Source organism: Odocoileus virginianus, chromosome 13, assembly GCF_023699985.2.
Source record: "Odocoileus virginianus isolate 20LAN1187 ecotype Illinois chromosome 13, Ovbor_1.2, whole genome shotgun sequence".
In the NCBI taxonomy this organism is placed as follows: Eukaryota; Metazoa; Chordata; class Mammalia; order Artiodactyla; family Cervidae; genus Odocoileus; species Odocoileus virginianus.
Genome location: NC_069686.1, coordinates 1,223,162 through 1,239,393, shown reverse-complemented (window position 1 = coordinate 1,239,393; position 16,232 = coordinate 1,223,162). Strand labels below are relative to the sequence as shown.

The following is a 16,232-nucleotide window of genomic DNA, read 5'->3' as shown; positions in this document are numbered from 1 at the left end:
CCAAAAATCACTGCAGATAGTTACTGCAGCCATGAAGTTAAAAGATTCTTGCTCCTTGGAAGAAAAGCTATAACCAATCTAGACAGCATATTAAAAAACAGAGACATTACTTCATTGACAAAGGTCTGTCTAGTCAAAGCTGTGGTTTTCCCAGTAGTTGTGTATGGATGTGAGGGTTGGAGTATAAGGAAAGCTGAGCACTGAAGAACAGATGCTTTTGAACTGTGGTGTTGGAGAAGACTTCTTGAGAGTCCCTAAGACTGCAAGGAGATCCAACCAGTCTCAATCCTAAAGGAAATCAGTTCTGAATATCCATTGGAGGGACTGATGCTGAAGCTGAAACTCCAATACTTTGGCCACCTGATGATAAGAACTGATTCATTTGAAAAGACCCTGATGCCGGGAAAGATCAAAGGCAGCCGGAGAAGGGGACAACAGAGGATGAAATGGTTGAATGGCATCACCAACTCAGTGGACGTGAGTTTGAGTAAACTCCGGGAGTTGGTGATGGACAGAGAAGCCTGGCATGCTGCAGTCCATGGGGTTGCAAAGTTGGACATGACTGAGCAACAGAACTGATAAAAAAATAATAAAGAGAAAGCTTAAAAAGAAGACATACTCACATACATACCTGTATATATATAGCTTCTCCCTATTTTCTTATTTATAATTTTCCTAATTCATTGTTCTACACCTTGCTCTTTTTCATATAGCAATTCATCTGGAAGATTGCTCTGAATCAATACACATGTAGGAAGAGCAAATAACGCCATGATAGGAGGCAAAAGCAGGAAGACCAGGCCCTCACCCTGGCAACTAAGGCGACTATCAGGTCACCAAGACACAACCAGTCAGAGACTATCAGGCCACCCAGATACAGCCAATCAGAACTTGTTTACAGAAAGATCCCGCGCGCGCGAATGTCTGACCAATGAAAAGACCCCCGCGAACATGTAACCAATCCGCTTCGCTAAATGACCCCTGCTTATGTTTGAAATTGGATGTTCTATAAATATGGGTAGAAAACCGGGCTCGGGGCTCTCAGCCTGTGCGCCACTGCGTTGGACACAGCGGGGGCCCTAGCTCGAGCTAGCAATAAACTCCCTTCTTGCGTTTTGCATTGTCTCTTGGTAGCTTTCTCTCTTCCCGCTCGGGGATTCGGACATCGGGCATAACATTTGGGGGCTCGTCCGGGATCCCTTGGCGAGGAGAGAAACCTCCCGAGACAGAAGGAAGAATCCGAACGGTACCGGTACCCAGTCAGGTCAGGGAAATCCAGTGTAAAACCGGGGCCTGCTAGGAGAGCAGGGAGGTAACTGGTACAGGGAAATCCAGTGTAAAACCGGGGCCTGCTAGGAGAGCAGGGAGGTAACTGGTACAGGGAAATCCAGTGTAAAACCGGGGCCTGCTAGGAGAGCAGGGAGGTAACTGGTGCAGGGAACGTTCCTGCCGGTGTGAGACCAAGGCCAGCGAAAACGCTGGAGGGCGACCGGCTCTGCGGAGAAAGGGGTCTTTCGTCCCCTGATCCCGCGGCAGTTGACCAGTGGACACTGTTTGGTAAGTTGAGTCTGTTACGGGGGAGTGCACCCCCCCCAGAGACCTAGCACTTGGTTGTCGGCCGACAATTGTCTGTCCGTGTGTTTGTCTACGCCGTTCCGTGTTTGTGTGAGTGCCGGCATTGTCTCGCTTCTTGTCTTCTTTTGGTGTGTCATTTGCTATTTCGTTTTGTCTGATCTGATCTCAATTTCCTAATCTCTTTGGGAGCTTCAGTGAACGGGCGAACGATTGTGGGGGCAATTGATGAGTCCTGGCCAGGGCTACACTCTGGTGGACTCTGAAGGCCCAACAAAAGTGAGCCTAAGTAACTAGAGCCCGACCGGGTGAAGCTCCCCCTTAATACCTCAAACTGAGAACGTGGCCTGAAATTCTTGGTGTGGGCACGGGTCAGGCACTTAAGAGCCGCTAGGGCACCTGCCACTTGAAGACTCCCGTGAAAGGATAAGGGGGTCACGGAACGGGCCAGAAACCCCTAGGGTGCCCGCCCCCAGCAAGAAAACTTCCGTGCAACGACACAGGCACATAAACAGTTCCAAAAGCATACCATAAGCCCAACCTCTTGGCCGCCACCACTCCTGATAGGATTTTTGGTGGTTGTTCTCATTGACTTCTCTCTCCCTCTTCTTCCATACCTCTTGTTCCTTAACTATGGGTCAGGGAGAATCTACTCCACTCTCTCTCATGACTGATCATTTTCCGGATGTGAGAGCCAGGGCTCATAACTTGTCTCTGTCAGTCAAAAAAAGTAAATTAATAACTTTGTGTTCTGTAGAATGGCCTACCCTCCAGGTTGGATGGACCCCGGAGGGTACGTTTCAGCCCTCCATAATACAGGCGGTGAAAGAAAAGATAATGGCGCCAGACCCCAGGGGCCATCCAGGCCAGGTCCCTTATATCGTGGTCTGGCAAGATCTGGTAGAAAACCCACCTAACTGGTTAAAACCTTTCGTCCACAGAACTTCTAATCCACAGGTCCTGGTGATGGAACTCACTTCGGAAGAAACTAAGAAGAAAGAGAGATCAAAACCGGTCTTTCAGGATGCCTCTTGCCCAAACCTAATAGACTTGGAAACAGAAGCAAGACCCCCCCCTTACGTACCCCCCTTAGAACCCCCGGGTGGAGGGGAGGGATCAGGAAGGGCGGCAAGGGGCGACCACGAGGGAGGACCAGCGCTGGGGACCCGGGGAAGGACTAGGGGAGATAGGGGTATGCAAGACCCTGGGGACCCAGAGTTACCGTCATCCACTGTTCAGGCACTCCCCGTCCGGGTGGGACCAGCGAACCCGAGCGGAGAACGGACCTATCAGTACTGGCCCTTCTCCACGAGTGACCTATACAATTGGAAAACACAGAACCCCCCTTTTTCGGAGAAGCCCCAAGGCCTCATTGACCTCTTAGACTCTATTCTGTTTACTCATAACCCCACCTGGGATGATGGCCAACAGTTGTTACAGGTACTCTTCACCACGGAGGAACAGGAGCGAATCCTGGCAGAGGCGCGAAAACGAGTCCCCGGGGTCGACGGGAGACCTACTGCTCAGCCTCATCTCGTGGACGAGGGGTTTCCCTTGCTGCGACCTAACTGGGATTTTGAGCAGGCGGAAGGTAGGGAGCGTCTCCGAGTGTACCGCCAGACTCTGATGGCTGGCCTGAGGGCTGCAGCAAGGAAGCCAACCAATTTGGCAAAGGTAAATCTGGTGAGGCAAGAGCCCACTGAAAGTCCGGCAGCCTTCTTAGAGAGGCTAATGGAAGCTTTTAGACAATACACACCCATAAACCCCCAGGCTGACGAATCGCGCGCCGCCGTGATACTAGCATTTGTAAACCAGGCAGCTCCAGACATCAGAAGGAAATTGCAGAAAATAGAGGGGCTAGGGGAACAGACAATACAGGACTTATTGAAAGCAGCTGAGAAAGTGTTCAATAACAGAGAGACTGCAGAGGAAAGGGAAGAACGGATTAGACGGGAGGAGAGAAAACTAGCAGAAAGGATCAGGAAAGAAGATAGGGAGTATAGAACGAGGGAGAACCAGAAGAACCAGAAGGAGCTAGCCAAGATTCTTTTTGCGGGGATGAGAACCGGATCAGGAGCGAGGGAGCTTCGGGGCCGACAAGCGGGAAAAAAAAGAGAAGCTAGAAAGACAGACCTTAAAGAAAGATCAATGTGCTTACTGCAAGGAACTGGGGCACTGGAAAACCGAGTGCTCTAAGAGAGACTCAAGGAAAGGAATGGCCCAGAGGGAGAAAGTCTCCCCCGAGAATCGGGCCTTATACATTGGAGAAGACAGTGACTAGGGGAGTCGAGGCTCGGCACCCCTCCCCGAGTCCTGGGTAACCATAAATGTGGAGGGGAAACCCGTTGGCTTCATGGTAGATACTGGCGCCCAACACTCTGTTTTGAATAAAAGGATGGGACCAATGTCTAAGAAAACCAGCATAGTACAAGGAGCCACGGGGACAAAAAGATATTGTTGGACCACAGAACGAAAAGTAAATCTGGGGACCCATCAGGTGTCCCATTCGTTTTTGGTGATACCAGAATGCCCAGCCCCTCTACTTGGAAGAGACTTGTTGACTAAAGTTAATGCTCAGATCCATTTTGACCCTGGGGGAATCTCAGTCACAGATGGGCTGGGACAGCCGATACATGTCTTATCCCTAGCCTTAAGGGATGAATACAGACTTTTTGTGCATAAGCCCTCAGAGGTCATAGCACCAGAAGTACAACCGTGGGTCCATAAATACCCCTTGGCCTGGGCAGAAACGGCAGGAATGGGACTGGCCAAACAGAGACATCCGATCGTCATCGAGCTCAAGTCAGAGGCAGTTCCTGTGAGGGTGAAACAGTACCCTATGAGCCAGGAGGCTCGGCGGGGGATCACTCCCCACATTCGACGGCTCATGGATGCCGGAATTCTCAGGCGGTGCCAATCCCCTTGGAACACCCCCTTACTGCCGGTGAAGAAGCCAGGGGGGACAGATTACAGACCTGTCCAGGACCTGCGAGAAGTCAACAAGCGGGTGAGTGACATCCACCCCACTGTCCCTAACCCATATACCCTCCTGAGCAGTCTGCTGCCTGAGTACACTTGGTACACTGTGCTGGACTTGAAAGATGCCTTTTTCAGCCTACCCCTGGCGGCCCAGAGCCAGGAGATATTTGCCTTTGAGTGGACCGAGGGGGAGGGCCAACCGGTAGTACAGTTAACTTGGACTCGCCTCCCACAGGGGTTCAAGAACTCCCCTACCTTGTTTAATGAGGCTCTGAGTGAGGACCTCTATGAATATCGGACTCGCCACCCAGAGGTCATTCTGCTACAATATGTAGATGACCTTATGTTGGCTGGAACCATGGAGGAGGCATGCAGCCGTGCCACCGGGGACCTCTTACAAACCCTAGGCACCTTGGGGTATCGCGCTAGCGCAAAGAAGGCACAAATAGCCCGGCAAGAGGTCACCTATTTGGGGTATAAGATCAGGCAGGGGCAACGATGGCTAACCCAGGCCATGAAGGAAACAATACTACAGATACCAGAGCCCAAGACCCCCCGCCAGGTGAGGGAGTTTCTGGGGACTGTTGGATATTGTAGACTGTGGATCATGGGGTTTGCAGAGAAGGCTCGGCCGTTATATGAAGGGAGCAGAGAGACTCCAAACTGGACCTGGACTGAGCCCATGAAACAGGCTTTCCAAACACTCAGACGAGCCCTACTAGAAGCCCCAGCTCTTGCCCTGCCTAACCCAGACAAGCCATTCCAACTGTTTATAGACGAGAAGCAAGGAATAGGAAAGGGGGTCTTGACGCAGCAATGGGGACCATGGAAACGGCCAGTAGCATACCTGTCGAAGCGATTAGATCCAGTGGCCGCTGGGTGGCCCCCTTGCCTTCGTATCATTGCAGCCACTGCCCTCCTCGTCCGCGACGCCGACAAGTTGACGTATGGGCAGCAACTCTCGGTCTTCACCCCCCACGCCATCGAAGGGGTTTTGAAGCAGCCGCCGGGTAAGTGGATCTCCAACGCCCGCTTGACACATTACCAGGCCCTGCTGCTCGATGCCCCACGGGTGCGTTTTCAGACCCCTTGCTTCCTGAATCCAGCCACGCTCCTACCTAACCCAGAGAAAGGCCACCCTCTCCATGAGTGTAGTGAGATACTGGCTGAGGCCCTGGCGGCACGAAAAGACTTAACTGATGTGCCACTAAGCAACAGTGAGCTGGTATGGTTCACCGATGGGAGCAGTTATGTCAAAGACGGGCAAAGAAAATCGGGGGCCGCCATAGTTGATGAGTCTGGGCAGACGATATGGGCTGAAACACTCCCCCCAAATACTTCTGCACAGAAAGCCGAATTGCTTGCCCTAATACAAGCTCTAGAGCGAGCGAAAGGGAAAAGAGTCACCATTTTCACGGACAGTCGATACGCCTTCAGCACTGTCCACATCCAGGGCCCCATATATCAAGAAAGGGGATTTCGGACAGCTGAGGGAAAAGAAGTCAAGAATTTGCCTGAGATTCGCAGGCTCCTAAAAGCTGTCCAATTGCCCCGAGCAGTAGCTATAGTGCATGTTCCCGGGCACCAAAAAGGGGAAGACCCAAAGGCAAGAGGTAATCGGGCGGCTGATGCGGCCGCTCGGAGGGCAGCCAGCCAAGACTACGCCGCCCCCATATTGACTGTGGAACTTCCCCCTCCCGGTATGGGGGCCTTGCCACCAATTCCCGAGTACTCCCACCCTGATCTCGACTGGATCACTAAGGACACCACCCTCCAGAAGGATGAGAAAGATGGATGGTATCGGGACCAAGACAGCAACCTGATATTGCCTGCCACCCTGGGTCGTCATTTGTGTGAACACCTACACGCAACCACACATTTGGGAGAGAAAAAGACTTTGACACTTCTCCAGACGGCCCGCCTGAGGTTCCCCCGACAAAAGGCAACTGTACGAGAGATAATTCAAGCCTGTAAAGCGTGCCAGTTAATGAGAACAAAGAAGAAGCAACACTCAGGAGTGAGGTTGACGGGATTGGACCCTGGGTTCACTGCAACCACGTGCGGCAAGCCACGCCAGAGGAACGAAATAAGGCACAGACAGAATGGAAGGCGAATGTTCATCCGTCGGATCCTTTGAAATTGAAGCTCACCCGCCGGGAAGCCTCCTAGTCCTCTTGCTGATGGCAGCCATCGTCAATCCAGGGATGACTTCTCATGGCCACATGGACGATCCCCATCATCCTGTCAATATGACTTGGGTGGTCTACAATCCAGAAACCGGAAAACTGATCAACTCAAGCTCGAATGTGGCCCCTCGGGGAACGTGGTGGCCCGTTTTGACTTTCGACTTATGCGTCCTGGCAGCTGACAGCAATGGCTTTGGTCCTCACCAGCTAAGTGACTTCTTTGCCCATGGCACTTTTGGCTTGTTCACTCATGGATGAAATAAGGTACCTGTGTATGTTTGCCCGGGGGATGGTAGAGATCGGAGCCAAATTAATAAATGTGGGGGAGTTGATTCTTTTTATTGCGCCGCCTGGGGATGTGAAACCACCGGGACCGTAGACTGGCTCCGAGGGGATTCTAATAGGGACCTTATTAGCGTAAAGTCAGATCCCAACCACCGTAACTGGCAGACAATGCCCAAACCAGGACAATGTTTCCCATTACAGATTGAGTTCACAGATGAAGGAAAAAGATTTACCAGATGGGATTTTGGCCGTGGCTGGGGCCTCCGTCTTTACAAGAACGGATATGACACTGGAGTTCGGTTTGAGCTTAAATTAAAACTAGGACCACTCTATTTGGCCCCCAAAGTAGCTCTGGGACCAAACCAGGTGATAGCTCCAAAACCTCCGTCCTCGCGCAGGCCCAGCCCAGAGGCCAGAAGGACCTCAGAGCCTGGCCCCTCTAAACCTGGTTCGCAGGGAACACCCACAACTGTTAGTCCGCCCCCCCAGATCCTCTATGGGCTTTAGTAAATGCAGCCTTTGCAACTTTAAATAATACTGACCCTAATGCAACCCAATCCTGCTGGCTGTGTTATGATCCTCGCCCCCCTTACTATGAGGCCATAGGCCTCAACGTCTCCTATGACTTATCTTCAGGCCAGAACCCACCCCAATGTCGGTGGGAGGAACGTAAGGTTGGTCTCACGATGAAGGAGGTATGGGGACAAGGACTTTGCCTGGGCACAGTACCACGGGACAAGACTTCCCTTTGTGCTCAGACTGAAGGTAATCTAAGCCTTCAAGGAAAGGACTGGATTGTGCCAGGGGTCGGGGGATGGTGGATTTGTTCACATACGGGGTTGACCCCATGTTTGAATGTGAAGGTTTTTAACCAGAGTCAAGAATTTTGTGTCCTGGTTGCTATAATGCCAAAGATTCTATACCATTCTGAAGAGGTTATGTACTCACATTGGGACCGAGGAGTACGTAGAAAAAAGAGAGAGCCACTTAGTGTAATCACCATGGCTGCTTTATTCAGCCTCGGGTTGACAGGAGCAGGAACAAGAATAGCTTCACTGTCTCTACAAACCAAGGAGCTGTCCTCTCTCCGAACAGCCATAGATGAGGACCTGACTCGTATAGAAGAATCAATCAGCCACCTAGAAAAGTCTCTAACCTCCTTGTCTGAAGTAGTATTGCAAAATAGGAGGGGATTAGACTTAGTCTTTCTCCAGCAAGGTGGGGTCTGCGCAGCTCTTGGAGAAGAATGCTGTTTCTATGCAGACCATACAGGTGTGGTGAGAGATTCAATGGCGAAAGTGAGAGAGGGACTAGCGCAACGCAAAAGGGAACGGGAAGCCCAACGGGGATGGTGGGAATGGTTTAGATCCTGGTCACCCTGGCTAACCACTCTGGTCTCAACCCTCCTGGGCCCACTTTTACTGTTAATACTAATACTTACAATTGGGCCTTGCATTTTAAATAGACTAATCACCTTTATCAGGACACAGCTAAATACTATCCAGATTATGGTGCTAAGACAACAATACCGGCCGATAGGTCGAAATAAAGAAGAGGAAGATTCCTCCCCATAATCAAAAGACAGGGGGGAATGTAGGAAGAGCAAATAACGCCATGATAGGAGGCAAAAGCAGGAAGACCAGGCCCTCACCCTGGCAACTAAGGCGACTATCAGGTCACCAAGACACAACCAGTCAGAGACTATCAGGCCACCCAGATACAGCCAATCAGAACTTGTTTACAGAAAGATCCCGCGCGCGCGAATGTCTGACCAATGAAAAGACCCCCGCGAACATGTAACCAATCCGCTTCGCTAAATGACCCCTGCTTATGTTTGAAATTGGATGTTCTATAAATATGGGTAGAAAACCGGGCTCGGGGCTCTCAGCCTGTGCGCCACTGCGTTGGACACAGCGGGGGCCCTAGCTCGAGCTAGCAATAAACTCCCTTCTTGCGTTTTGCATTGTCTCTTGGTAGCTTTCTCTCTTCCCGCTCGGGGATTCGGACATCGGGCATAACAACACATAGAGCTTCCTCATTTCTTTTATGGCCGTGTCATATGTATATTTTACAGTATGTTCAGCTAGTGCTCCAATATGTTCATTTTGTTGTTCTGGTCTTTGGTACAAGTAATGACACAATGAATAACCGTGTGCATATTTTTTTAACTAGTAGAGATGTATTTTCAGGATAGATTCTGGATACAAGACCTCTAGGTCAAAGGGTAAAAGCATTTAAAATTTTGTTAGATACACCCACATTTTCAGGGATTTTACCACTGATCCTGTCTTTTTCTCAATGGGCAATGTTAGTTCTCGTGAAGGTTTCATATCCTCTGTTCCCTACAAGTTGTTGTTTCCGCTTTTCCCATCAGTCTTTTATATTAGTGAGCTTTCTCACATGTGTGATCTTAGCTGCCTTCTTATATTAAAAGTAAGTAAAGTCACTCAGTCATGTCCGACTCTTTGTGACCCCATGGACTGTAGCCTACCAGGCTCCTCTGTCCATGGGATTTTCCAGGCAAGAGTATTGGAGTGGGTTGCCATTTCCTTCTCCAGGGGATCTCCCCGACCCAGGGATCAAACCCGGGTCTCCAGCATTGCAGACAGACGCTTTACCGTCTGAGCCACCAGAAAGCCCAATAGTAAGAGTAAGTGGCATTAAATAGCTCGCTGAGTGGGGCTTGTTTATTGAAGGCTTCCTGAAAAAGTTATGTCTGTCTGACTGCTGCTTTGGAGAAACCAGAATTATCTTCAGGCCTTTTCTTTGGGCTGGTCATATTCCTAAGGGAGGAATATTTTAATCTCATTCCTGGAGGGTGAGCCGGTTTATTAGCATTTTAGAAACCCAAAGGCTAGGAGATCTTATTGTTCAATATAGGTGATAGTACTTTGGTGAGGGGATTGGGGAGAGAATATTTAAAAGAGAGTCCATACTACTTTATACTAGATCATCATCCTTTTTTTTTGTAGAAGATTGAAATCAGGCGGCAGCATGGCTTCTTTCTACCTCTAGCCCTTTAGCATTATGGGGTACATAGCTTTATTCATCTCCTTGACAATATGATATTATTTGCTAGTGGATTAATTTATATAGTTGCATGTATTGTTGTTACTGTATTATTGTTGGACACACTGCCGTTAACTTATTTTGTGCTTTTTGTTTATCAGACTAATGTGTTTTATGTCTGTCTTTCCTCCTATTAATACCTTTCTGTTGGAAATAATTAAATTAATTTCCCTTTTCAATCTCCCCTGGTTTGGAAGTAGTAGTTTATATTCCTGATTTTTGTTTGGTGGTAATTGTTTGTTTTTAATGGTTATGTTTAAATGTTTAAAATAAATTCTTGAATATGCATTTTTTTAGGAACGGTAATAATCATCTTTTTTCTCCCTGATTAAGACAAATCTAATTTAATCCACAGAATGTCCAAAGCATTTCCTACTACAGTTACTGAAAATTTATTTCAGTATTTTATTTATTTATTTTTCATTATTTAGAGAATACTTTATTAGTTTCTGTAATCAAACCCATGTAGATAAGACCTTACATATTTAATATAGTGTGTTACCCCTGTACAAATAGAAAAAATTATGTTTAACGTTTCTAAACCAATATAGCTGTTAATTTCTATACAATGCCAACCCAACACAGTACAACTGGGATACTTTTTCCAAAGTTGACAGCACAGCTAAAGTTTCCAAAAATTCAAATTATATATATATGTATATATAGAGAGATTTATTATTTCAGTATTTTAACCCACAACTTAATGTCATGTTAGTTGTCAAATTAACCAACATTTTGTCAGTTTACATTTTTGTTTCTAACAACTTCTTTTTTTCTTCTCTTTGAATTTTTGTTTCCTCAATCCTGTTTTTTTCCCTTAGAGTTTGATTATCTAGATTTGAACTTTAATCTGGAAAAACAAATAAACAACAATAGCAGGTATAGGAGAAGTGGTGGGGCCAGGTAATAATAATTATATACTTTCAGTACATGAAGCAGTGTGTTAGTAACATGAGATTAAGCAGGTATCAAAAATGTAAATAGGGGACTCATATCTAACCTGTGAGAATGTAAAAAGCAAGTGCTGTAAATCATTGGAGAAGTGTAATGATTATTACAGTATAATTATTCAGAACCATATTCATGCATTACCTTATCAATTTGTACAAAAAACTTAGAATAATCTCTTATACTGTGTTTCAAACTAAGTTTTAAAATACACCTCTCTGAGGCAGTTTCTTGATTTGTATAGTGACTGTGTACCATGCTTTTCCTACAACAATCATGATTTATAACCTGTCCTCCCAGCATGATTGTTATAATGTTCACTGCCTTTATTCTCAGAAAGGTAGCAGTTTTGTCAGTAAATCATATGGTTACCTCATTTAGAAAATTTAGAAAATTCCAGTTTGTAGGGATGATTTAAAGATCACAAATAATCCACGTGCAGAGTTATAGATAGTTCATGCTCAATAATGGTAGGTATCATAAGGAATAGCTTAGATTATGTCTGTCAATATTGATTTTTTTCTCCCAAGCCTTTTAAAAGATGAATCCATGTCCTGATGGTGTTTTAACATCATTTGATTTCTAAATTATCTTTATTTTATTGATTCAAGAATTTATCATTTGAAATGGATAGGGCAGTTGTTTATTTGAATTATGATACTTTGTCAAATAAATATGCAAATGAAATGTATTTCAGTTACTTTAGAACAAACATTAAAAGCACTCTTTGCATATAAGCCATGTTAATTAATAACATCTACTTTTTATATAAGAAGTCTCTGAAAATAAGAGAATGTTTTTTAGTAACTAATTTAACGAGGTTAACGATAACATTTGCAGCCTTAATCAGCATTGGGTGCAGTGTATTTCTTACAGTTGTTAACATTTTGGCTTTATAGTATGACAAAAGTCTTGATCCACAGTAATATACTTACTTGAGTATTCTCCTGAAAGTGGCCCCGGGCAAGTCAATTTGAATTTAAACCAACAACTTCATGCCAAATTATACTTTTCTAATCAACTATACTGTCATAAGAATTTGAAATGTTTGCAGAGATGATAAAAAAAAAAAAAAGCATATCCCCAGGTCTGTATTTATTTTTTTCAATCTGATTTCCACTCTCATCTTTCTCTACCCTCCTCTTTAACACCCCAGATAACACATTGATGATCTTCCAGTCTGTAATATATGACATTTGAATTTAAATTTTTCCTTGTTTTTCTAAAACCTGATAAAACTACAGTTGTAGAACACTGTGAAAATTCCTTTTCATTGTCAATAGCTGATATTTAGATCTATTTTGACAACAAAATTTGAATTCTTTAAAATTCACTTATTTACTACATAAAATAGAAATTTCTTTGGGTTAATATGCATTAGTAATACATTATCATATTTATGATTATCTTGCTTTATTGTAAAAATTGAAGCATGACCAGGTTTTCTTAACTGTTAATCACTATTTAAAACTGGAATCAGAAATGAATTGTAAATACAGTGGCAATAAAACTTATTTATTTAAGTTCTCAGTGAAAATAAGGGCACAACTTTTATTTTTGGATGTAAGACAGGGTGATACATAGCATATGTAACTTCTTAAAAGATTTATAAGCACTATTTTGTGATATGTTCTTTTCACTAGAAATTGGATGTTATCTGATGTAAGCATACTTCCATATCTATTTCCTTTTTAAGCACTATTAGCATCTCAAGTAAAGGAGAGGTAACATTCATTCCATGAATTTAAGTTAAACTTCTAATATACCTTTTCTAAATAAAATTCCCTATGTAATACTGTGTACGGATTTACATATTGATGAAACCTTTTATTTGAATCATGAAAGTGGAAAATGTATGGGAAGAAGAACTCTTGAGGAAATATTATGTAAGGTGGAAGGAAAGCACACCACTTAGATTTTTAAATTAATCCACAGCTGAATAACCACATTGTGTTTGTAGGAAGTAACAGTCAATACTTGGCAATTTTTGAAGTTTTACAGGACAGCTGAGCTTTGTTAGTCTTAACACATCATTTTATTAAAACCCATTTGTACATATGGTTATAATTATATATTGTTGCTAGTTTTGGAGGAAATATATCTGTTTTTGAGATTGAGTAGAAGATACCTACAATAAGATTATTGAATTATGAAAAATACTTAAAGAATTTATTGATCTTTTAACATCAAGACACAGCTGTAATGGTTTCTTATTTATTAGATGAATTGCAGTGGTTGCTTAAGTAAAACTCTATGCAAACATCTCATGATTCTGACCATACTCATACATACAAGAAAGAGTCCAGTAGAAATATGTAGAAATTTGACTAAATCTAGTTTAATTTAGAAATCTGACTATTTATACAATGTGGTTTTTTAAAATTTATTTTATTTTAGTCATTAGAAATAACCATTCTCTAATTTCTTTAAAGGCTGGTTCATTAAAGGCATTAAACTGTCATTCCTGCTGTCTATAATCAACTGATAAGTCATTTTGCCCTTCTTGGTTGTCTTTTTGTCTTATTTTTCTTTGAATTGAATTAATTGCTTTAGAGCATTGAGTTTTTGGTTTGTTTTTTGTTTTGTTTTCTTCATATTGTTTGCACTTGGGGTTTATTGAACTTGTTGTATCTATTGATTTAAAGTTTTTACTGAATTTGGAAAAATTTTAGTCATTATTTCTTTAAATTATTTTTGTCCATTTTTCTCCCTTTCAACGAATCCAGTTACATGTATTTTCACAGAAGTTATCCCACAGCTCACTCATGTTCTGTTTATTCTTTTTATTTTTTAAAAAAATTTATTGGACTGTGGATTTTCCAGATGGTGCTAGTAATAAAGAGCCTGCCTGCCAATGCAGGAGATGTTAAGAGATACAGGTTCAATCCCTGGGTCGAGAAGATCCCCTAGAGGAGGGCATGGCAACCCAACTCCAGTGTTCTTGCTTGGAGAATCCCATGGACAGAGGAGCCTGGCAGGCTACAGTCCATAGGATCACAAGAATGGAATTGACTGAAGCAGCTTAGCACATACACAGGCACATGTTGGAGTATAGTTGATTTATAATGTGTTAGTTTCTGCTACACAGTAGAGTGAATGAGTTATATATATATATACATAACCACTGCTTTTTAGATCCTTTTCCCATATAGGTCAGGCTTCCCTGATAGCTCAGTTGGCAGAGTCTGCCTGCAATGCAGGAGACCCTGGTTCTGGAAGATCCACTGGAGAAGGGATAGGCTACCCACTCCAGTATTCTGGCCTGGAAAAGTCCATGGGGTCCCAAAGAGTTGGATGCAACTGAGCGACTTTCACTTTCACTTTTTCACTTCCCATATAGGTCATTACAGAATATTGGGTAGTGTTCCCTGTGCTATACAGCAGGCCCTTATTATTTACCTCTTTTATGTATAATAGTATGTATATGTCAATCCCAATCTCCCAATTTATCCGTCCCCTTTTCCACCCTCACCATAAGCATAAGATTCTTTTTTTACATCTGTAACTCTGTTTTGTGAATAAGTTCATTTGTACCATTTTTTTAAGTTTCCACATTTAAGTGATATCATATGATATTTGACTTACTCTGTATGATAATCTCTTGGTCCATCCATGTTGCTCCAAATGGCATTATTTTATTCATTTCCGTGGCTGAATAATATTCTGTTGTATATATGTACCACATCTTTATTCATTCCTCTATTGATATGCATCTAGGTTGCTTCCATGTTCTGGCTATTGTAAGTAGTATTGCAGTGACCATTGGGGTGCATGTATCTTTTTGAATTATGTTATTCTCCAGGTATATGCCCAGGAGTGGAATTGCTGGATCATGTAGTAGCTCTACTTTTAGTTTTTTAAGGAACCTACATACTGTTCTCCATAGTAGCTGTACCAATTTACGTTCCCACCAACGATACAAGAGGGTTCCCTTTTCTCCAGCCTTCTCCAGCGTTTATTGTTTGTAGATCTTTAGATGTCGGCCATTCTGACCAGTGTGAAGGAAATGTCTTGTTGTAGTTTTTTTTTTTAATTATTTATTTATTTTGTTTTTACGTTAGTTTTGGTTGCACCGAGACGCTGCTGCTGCATGCAGGCTTTCTCTAGTTGTGGCAGAGAGGCATCTTTTCATTGCGGTGCACAGGCTTCTCCTTGCAATGACTTCTCTTGCTGCGGAGTTCAGTCTCAGTAGCTGCAGTGTGCAGGCTCTAGAGACTGTAGGCTCGGTAGTTGTGGTTTGTGGGCTCTAGAGCACGGGCTCGGTAGTTGTGGTACACCAGCTTAGTTGCTCCTTGGCTTGTGGAATCTTCCCAGACCAAGGATCAAACCCCGAGACCCCCTCATTGGCAGGCAGATTCATATCCACTGTACCACCAGGGAAGTCCTTCACTGTAGTCCTTCATTTGCATTTCTCTAATAATTAGTGATGTTAGGCATCTTTTCGTGTGCTGTGTAGCCATCTAAAAATGTATGTCTTCTTTGGAGAAATGTCTGTTTAGATCTTCGGCTCATTTTTTGATTGGGCTGTTTGTTTTTTTGATACAGAGCTGCATGGGCTGTTTCCACTGCTTCATTTGCAAATATTTTCTCTCTTTCTGTGGGTCATCTCGTTATGAAGACTAAGGACCTTATGAAGTCTATATAAATAACACACGAATTTCTGTATCATGATTTGGATTATTGACCATATACTTTGATTTATTTCACAAATCAGAACATCTCATGGTGTCTTTCTAAGGTAACATGTGATCATTTTACCACATCATAGGCAGAGTTTAGCTTTATTAGATTCCACAATAAAACTAATGTTTTTCTTCATTCTTTTGTTGCAAAAAATTGCTTCCTATTTTTTTCAGAAGTTAAACAGCAAATTAATAGTGTTTTCATTGATCATAATTTGTTTCCAGAAGGACCAGAAAAACTGTTATGACCAAATGACTTGGCTAAGTTTACTTTACTGCGAAGCTGTAGAGTGTTTCATTTGAATTTAAAATTATACAAGCCTAAGCCAACAAAGAAAAGGAACTATTGGAGAAGAGTTTAATGCATTGTAAAATCTTAAATATAATGTATATATTTTGTAGGTTTTTCCTCAGATGTATATCTCAAAATATAGACATATTCTCAAGGACTTTTTAAACATACATGTTAGTGAACTTCTTTTTCTAAAGCTAATTTGACAAATGTCTTTGT

The 16,232-nt window shown here is 43.6% G+C and overlaps 1 long non-coding RNA gene across 1 annotated transcript; it reads left to right on the top strand.

The window, feature by feature from the left end:
- The first annotated feature begins 754 nt into the window (after positions 1 to 754).
- Positions 755 to 8,980, top strand: LOC139038021 (uncharacterized). The gene is made up of 2 exons (XR_011490920.1): positions 755 to 1,557; positions 6,574 to 8,980. It is a non-coding gene; the product is annotated as an uncharacterized lncRNA (long non-coding RNA).
- The last annotated feature ends 7,252 nt before the right edge of the window (positions 8,981 to 16,232 follow it).